Raw genomic sequence first — 8,809 nt, forward strand, 5'->3', positions numbered from 1 at the left:
CTTGAGTGCGATGGGCCAATGGCCACAGAGTGCATCGGCAATTCAATTGTACACTCTAAGACTCACAGGAGGCAGTGGCAGTGGTGCGGGGTTGGAGTCCCGGTGCCCGTGGATCTGCTGCTGCCTTAAAAAGGTCTTTGGCCAGTGTGGCTCTCAGGTGATATGTGAGGCCCATCTGGGTGGAGGTGAGGCTGAGTTCCTAGTCATAGCAACTCTCCCCTTCAAGATGGCTTGTTTTCTTAGAACCATATTTAACATCAAACAGTGTACTAACCAAAAAATACTAAAGATTGTGCAAGGAGCCGATTAAAAATAGAATGGAGAAACAAATCAGAACTATGTATACAGAGTTGCATTCATACTCGACATTGTTTTCTGTCATTTTAACTGAAGAAATAGTAAAAGTAAGAAATCTGAGAAGTGGTAGAGGAGCAATAAAGTACCTAATCATTTTTAATGAATGATTGTTTGTTTTAAAATATAGGTTATTTAAGCCGGGTGCACTGGAAAAAATGAAATAGATGTGTCAAAACATAAATGAAGTAACAGATACATCCTAAAAAGTAATCCACAGTGCACAGTCAGTATTACTCAATGGTAGAGGATAGAATCGTGAACCAACATGTCTCATCATCTATACATGGTCAGGACCCATGCCCAGGTTGCAGGCTGGTTTGCCAGTATGAGACATTAAAGGAAGCCACTGATCAAAATATTTCTCTTTCATCTATGTTTCCATCTCTCTATCCCTCTCTCCAGATAACCAAGAATAAGCCTATTAAAAAACAAGAATGAAATGTATGTGTTTTCCCCTGGAATGTGAGACATTTTAGTTCTTATTACTAGAGGTCTTTGGAGGACTTTTAATAACCAACACATATGGTTCTGTGTTGAATACTACAATGGAATATTGTTAATAATGAAGTGTTTCATAAACTTACCATGAGAAAGACTCTATCATTTTTGAAAGAAATTCTTGGTCTGGGAGAAGAATTTGAGGTAGGTCTTGATTTTGGTTGCAATAATAATTAGTTTCAAACAGTTGCTCATTTGTTCAGGTTAAATGTTATGTAGTGTTGATATTATGTGTACTCATTTTATTCTGTGGGTGGAAAAACAACTAAAGTAGACTACACCAAGAAACGATCTTTTCAAAGTGGGGGTGGGCAGAGGGCACCAGTTCCATCAAGAAATAGAGGTGATGTGAGAAGTCTGGAAGTGGAAGAGGAGGAAGTAAGAGAAGCAAAAGGACCCTCAGGTGGAAAACAGGTAATGTTTCAAAATCTAGGGATGGTAGGAGATCTGACTTAGGTAAAAACATAATGCAATATGCAAATGAGGTATCATAGACTTGTGTACCTGAAGCCTATGTGATATATTAACTCCTATAAATTCAATAAAGAGTGCATAAACTGTCGGTAACTCAAATGTTTTTAAAAAATTAAAAATAGGTATGAGCATGAAACCATTATTTATGTGAAAACAGTAACATTGAATGAAGAGATACACCTCAATTTCATTCATATCATTCAAAGCAAAAGAAATGATACCATTCATTAGATTGAGAATGTATACTGATGATCAATATGATTTGTAATTGCTAAAGAGGTATAGCACTTATAATAATGAATGCAATATATAATGTGTGAAACACTCCTAATGACCTTACACGGATAGGATTTAAACCTCAAGCTAAATTCAGTCTATTTTAGCATTACTGTTTGCCTCTAGTCACTTCAACTGTTCTCTGAAGAACTCAGTTCTATTGATCTCATGTTAGAATGTTACACTTTGGGAACAGGAAGCATGTAGGTTTAAAGTGAAGATTCATACTTATTGAACTACTAAGAATTTGTTCTGAAAGTACCCTTCTTTCGTCTGAATAAAGGACATCAGTTCACCTTGGAAAATTCCCACTGAAATAAAAGTTAGTCTAACTACATAAACTTCAAGGACACACACTTCATTATTTAGAATTGGATTTGAAATACTAGTTTTGAGTATAGGAATGTGCAACCCTGTACTGTGTAAAATAATAATCTCTATTATTAATTTGATAAGACGATCTTGTACCTACGTTTGATGTAGAAAAATTTCCATTTGGAAACTACATAAGAGAAATGTCTATGGTATTAAATAGATTCACCAAGGGGTCTCTGACCCAGAAAAAGGCTACAAACCAATGATTCAGCAAGTTTATTGGTGTTTCTTTCTTTCTTTCTTTTATATGAGGTATGTGAAACATGAATAAAAATGTTGATGAGCTATTTTCAGGGAGTTGTCTTTTAATTTAACTATTTACTTATTTGACTGACTATGAAAGGAAAATATATTCATTTCAATATATCTGTAGCAGGAAAAGTTGGTTTCATATTAACCAGTTTTCCCAATTTCAAAGACTTAGTGTCCATTTGTGATAATTAGGTGTGTGACATTTCACGGGAAATTTTCTAAAGTGTTATTGCAGAGTTTGTGCAAGATGAAGGTGAATGTTCCCATTTTTCCCATGTGGGTGAGAAGAGTTTGCCAGTTCATATTTGGCCACATATGAGGATGCTCATAGTTCTTCTTTCCCATGACAAATTACAGAATTGGAAGATAAGCTTCTTTTCAATTTGAAAATGAAAATAGTGATTGTTAATTATGTATTATTCAACATGTTTTCTTTAAATACTATTAAAATAGAGTGTAGTATTCTGATCAAAGAATTATTTTATAAATGAACTGTAGGAATTATATGATAACATTCGTGAAATAACACTTTTTTGTAATGCATCATGTTTTGACTTTTTATATTTTAATTTTTAACTATGACGTTACACGTTTTAAAAGCTTTTATTGAGATGAAATTAATTTGAAGACTAGTTGAGACTGTTTTCTTGTATCTTTTAAATAACTTCTTTCACTTAGTGTATCTGTATTCTCTGCATTCAAATTCTGGTGTGTGTGTGTATGTGTGTTTTGTTTTCTTTTATTGGCACATATATATAATGCTGCTTCAGTTCTTTCTCAGTTATCCAAACTGATTTTCAATAACTCTGAGCACTGTGCTGAAGACATGTAAAGATAGAATTTTATCATTTTGGGCTAACCAGCATGCTTATGACCATCATCCTGTTTAGTAAAGATTTATACACAATAACCAGACTTGACCATTTAACAAATGTTGACCCTACTCAAGTAGAATGATGTTATTTATAACACAGAGGATGGCAGACATACAATTAATCTTCACAGCAGTGGCTCCGGGGTGGATTCCCTTCCACTGCAAAGAACTCCATCTTCAAGAAGTTGGGATCCTCCACCTACAAGACCTGCCCATTCTGTTCCAAAGCAAAGCACTACTGGGATGGGAAGTCAAGGTAAATGGTACAGCCTTTCATGGATTAGAGTAATGAGCTGTTTTAAAAGGAATGCTGTACTTTAATTTCAGGAAGCCATGTGGAAAGTGAGTGGTGGATGGGCATCTGTACTGAACACTATCTTATTGTTTCATTGTTAGGAAATAATTCTTCATCTTCTGATTAGTGAGGTAATAAGTAGATAACACCAGAGTGAGGAATGCATTCCTTTTAATCCATGTTGATACAGTGTCCCTCTTTTTTATATTTACTTTTTTAATATTTTAAGACAAATGGTTTTAGTGTCATGTTACATTCAATAAATGTTAATATTTCCAGAAAAACTATTTTAAATGTAATAATTTTACATGCAATAAGCATTAATATCCCAAGAAAAACTATTTTAAATATAATAATACTGGAGACCCAGTGTACAAATTCGTGCATGCGTGGTGTCTGGCCTGCACACCCCAATTGCCGGGTTGGTCAGGGGGAGGGGATGCAAGTGTTTGGCTGGCTGGCCCCACCCCAATTGAGTGCGGGATCAGATGGGGGAAGATGAAGGCAAGTGGAAAGGGCTGTGGGAAGCTTACTAGCTGGTGGGTCCTCGATCATTGCAGGGGGTGGGGGGGGGCAGACAGAACAGTGTGGGGCTGGTTGGAGGGTGCAGCTGGGGACAACAGCTACACAGTCCCACCCCATGGTTGATCTCCTGGTCAAACTCCTGTTTGAAGGGACAATTTGTATATTAGCCTTTTATAATACAGTGTTACATGCAATAAAATTAATATGTTAAGAAAAATAATTTAAATATTATATTACCAAAACAGTGCAAACCTATTTTATCACAAAAGTTGTAGGAATTATTAAATATCTGAAAATAATAGGATTCCTTCTATGGTATTCTAAAACGTATTTTTTTTTTTTACTCTGTCTCTATTTCATTCATCTGTTTCTTTTTTTATTTTTTGAAATATTTGTTATTGATTTCAGTGAGAAAGGGAGAGGGAGAGAGAGATAGCAACATCAATGATGAGTGAGAACCATTGATCCTCTGCCATCTGCAAGCCTCACACTGGGGACCAAGCCCACAACCCAGGCATGTGTCTTTGGCCGGAATCAAACTTGGGACCCTTCAGTCTGGAGACCAATAATCTATCCACAGTGCCTAACCAGCTAGGGCTATTTTTTTCTTTATTGATTAAGGTATTACATATGTGTCATTATCCCCCATTTGTCCCCCCTACCTCCTACTCATCTCATCACCCCCACTGGTGTCTGTGTCCATTAGGCTTATATGCATGCCTATAAGTCCTTTGGTTGATCTCTCCCCCTAACCCCATCTTCCCCTATCTTCCCTGCAGCAACCTTTTGCAGAAAAGATTCAGAATCAGGAAAAGTGGATGAACTCAAATGAATACACTAGACAACAATTACAAATTTAGAAGGCATGGGGAGCCAGGTGAAGATATTTCTCTCTAGTAAAGAGGCACTCTGAAACCCAGGACCCATCAGCTTTTATTTACTTGAATACACATTTGCCCTTTAGCAAAACACACAGGCATATCGATGGTAAAGTTTGGTAAACAATAAAAGTATTATCATGGTAGGAGGTTGCTTTCAGCCATTCTGCGAACAGCAGGGTAACAAAATGCTGATTTTCAGCCATGCTGAATATCAAAGTCCATTCTCCTTCTGTGGGACTTCTCGCATTGATATGTTCACTACTGTTGGTCTTTGCTCCAACATTTCCCCCTTTTTTGCTTTCTTAATTAATTTAGAAAGGTGTATGCCATTAGCTGGGCTCAGATCTTTTAGGACTTCATTCTGCATCTTCATACTGGAAGCAAACATAGAAGAACAAGAAAGAAAAACACTAGTGGTTATTCTAAAAAGGAAATTTAGGGAGGTTCGACGACAAGGATTGAGTTCTTTCATGTCCTTCTAAATATTATTGTCAGGTATTTAAGGATTCGTTCATAGTAGGTTTCGTTTGGGGCCATTAGATTTTTATGGATCCCTTTCCCAGTCACAGTTAGCTTGTGACATGACAGCAATGATGTTCGAGTTCTGGATGGTGGACAAATGGTGAGAAATGACAATGCAGGTCTGACCTTTCTTGGCTTTGTCATGGGCAACCTGTACCAATGCACAGCTGATGAGTGCTAGCATGGCAAGCCGTCTTCACCATCCCCCATCTCTGGATGTTTCTCCTCTGACTCTTCAGCATTTTGCTTGGGGCGACTGCTATCTGTGGTTGCAGTAGTCTGGTCAGTTCCTCTCTCAGATTCATGTTGCAGGAATTGGAGGATTTTTCTGGAAATACTCAAGTATATCCTCAACCAAAGGTTAATAAAGGGACCCTTCTATAAACCAGACTTGGTATCTTTCCATTTAAGCAGAACATTTTCCTTTAGCTTACTCTTTCACTAGTGTCTTTCCATGGATGTCTTGCCATCAGCATTACAAGGGAAAAATTTAAAGTAATTAAGGCTTTGTGTAGTCTACTTATAGGAGATTTCACTATTCCCCCAATTTCGTTTTTCAAGTTGGGATTTAGAGGCCCTTGTAGCAGATATAACATGCAAGGGGGACATTTCTTGATAATCTGTTTTGTCTGCTGCACAATATTTTGGCAGACTAATGTAAAAGTTGATGAGATTCCCCTGACCTGTTTCCTTAAAATAACTAATTGATATGCGTATTCATTTCCTTTTGTTAAAGGACCAGGACTTGTTCAAATAGTATAGAGAGGCCTCGGTCACAGCCATTTAAATTGAGTAGTTGCAGTTCTGTTTACCAGGCTGGCAGCATAGGCAGATCAGAGATAATATGAAGAGGCTTTTGGAAATCCTGCAAGTCAGCCTTGATCGTTTCTAATTTGATTCTTTGCACAGAAGTATGACTGGTCTGAATGACTTGGTCTGATTCACTGCATTATAAGCAGCTTTACCATGAGATGGACTATCAGTAAAAACAGTGACTGCTCCAGGAATATATTTTGGCCTATTACAACTAAGTTCCCCTGAATATTCTTTTATTTTCATTTGCTAATTTAAATCAGTCTAAAATAAGGCTTATTTCCTAACTTCCTGTGTCATTGGGTGGGGACAGTAAATGACACTAATAGGGTTTCTGCTAGCAGTCTTTGAGTATATTGAAATAAGCTTTCTTTAAGGAGGCAAAATGCAAATTGTTTACTTTTCTTTTTGAGGCCTAATACATTTATTTTTAATTACAGTTTTCTAGATATTTGAAGGGAATCTCCTTCTGTTTTTTCTTCCAGAGTAATTTCTAGGCCACAATTAGGGAGTTTCTTTTAAAAGCTTTTTTTCTTTCTGTTAAATAGAGCTACAAACTTGGTTCCTTTTCAGAAATACCTATCAGAGAGAGGTATGCTGGCCAATAGCGCAATGCATACAGACTAAGTAAAAGTAACTCTTTTTTTTATGTTTTCTTATTAATGGTGCGATTTAATGTTTGAATACTAACTTTTGGTTTCCCTTGTAAATAGTCGCAGAAGAGATTTTTAAATTTCTCCTTTTTATTAAGCTTAAAATTTACTTTTGAACAGCATTCTTTTGGCTATTGCTCATTTGCATAGGTACAGAAATTTTACTCTGGACTGTGTTAGAACCAATTGCTAATAAAATATCTGCTTCTCATATAACTGAGTTTATATAAGACCTTGATTATATTGTAAAAAGCTAATTTATTAAGTGACTAAAGCATGCATCTTTATTGAGGAAGCAAAGTAAGTAAACTTATACGTTTGACCTATGAAGTCCAGATGTTGCACTACCCACTGGCCTATCTAAAGATCAGGCTGTCAGGGCACCCATCTTAAAATTCTGCTGCTGAATAATCCGATGTTGCTAAAGAAGTATTCAGCAACTTTGTCCTGCCCTCCCTTAGAGGGTGACACTTTTATAACATTTAAAATACGTGTATTTTAAGAGAACACAATTATTAATTTTTATTTGATGAAGCTTCAAGTGATTTCAAGTATATTAGATCGGCGTAATTTGGTTTGAAAATATTTCTTTTCCTAAAATATTTCTTTTAAGAAGAGTAAACCCTTGAATTATTCCAGGGCACTTGAAAAGTTTCAAAGCTATCTCTTGGTTAAAGTCTTGAAATTTAACATGGAAAGACTATCACAAATATGTGTAACCCAAATATTACATTATACATTTGTTGTAATTATTCTAAAATAGATCAATTAAATTTAAACTCGTTTTTATATTAAAAATTTGGTTCAGACCAGAGAATTATTCCTCTTTTTTAATCAATCCAATTACATTTTATACCCTAGGATGAAATTTTACCACACATAGTACACATAATTACTACAATATATGTTGTGCTACTAAATTTTTCCAGATAAATCACAAGAATTATTTTTCTTGATAATGAATTTCTAAAGTTTATGCATTGTATCATTACAAGCATTTAATTTCTCCCAATTTAATTTGAACTTTTATCTCTTGGAAGCCTTAAATTTTAGGTGGTAAGTTAAATACTTAGCATTTCTTAGATTAGTAATACCTTCACATTTTTAAGGATATGTTTCCAATAAAATTAACAAAGACTTATTTAATTAATAGATTCAAATCTGTCCTTTATTTTTTCATTCGAGTCAAACTCAAATTAATATTTCAGTATTTTGTTCTTTCAAAACAGAGATTTAATAAGTTTTATTCCTTAATGTAAATAACACAGATTTTTAAGTTACCAAAACTTTACAAATGTATGTTTAGACATATGAGGTTGCTAAAGAAGTAGGGGGAGAAGGGAAGAAGGCCTGTAGGCATTTGAATTTTAAAACCACCACATTTTTCCTTCAGAGATAAGATATAAGGTTGCTCTGCCAGGTTCTCTGCTTTTACAGGGAGAATATCCACTGGCCCTTTCCTCCAACAGAGAGTGCAGTCAGCCTCTCCTCAGTGACTGCACCGTCACCATCAATATATTTATTTATAATTATTACTGGAAAGCTTTGCCACAAAGCCTTCATTTTAGGTATATCTATCTATTTAACTTTTAACAATTTTGAGATTCCAAAGCCAGTTATCACCATCTAAGGTGCTTTACTTTGGCAAATTTTGCAGCAGAGAAAACTTACTGGCTTTCATTGGCTTTAATGTTAACCTTGGAATATGGTCCATTATTATTTCAGAACTGCCCCTTATTATGGAAACACTAATCTTATTGCCTAAAAGCAGCCTGTCTATTTTCCTTGTGTCATTTCACCATCTTAATAAGAAAAACAGTCTTGGGTTTGTACTATAGCATCTGTGAAGAGATGGGGGTCAGTCCAAGAGGCCACACAAAATCGGGTGGGGTGCGACTTCTCTTAAGCTAGCGTTTTTCTCTTCACTGGTACAGAAATCCTAGAGATATCCCTTAAATTGTGAGGAATGTCTCATCTATCCAAATTTCAAATAACGATCTGGGAAATAAAATGA

Source organism: Myotis nattereri (assembly GCF_964212035.1).
Source record: "Myotis nattereri genome assembly, chromosome: Y".
Classification (NCBI taxonomy): Eukaryota; Metazoa; Chordata; class Mammalia; order Chiroptera; family Vespertilionidae; genus Myotis; species Myotis nattereri.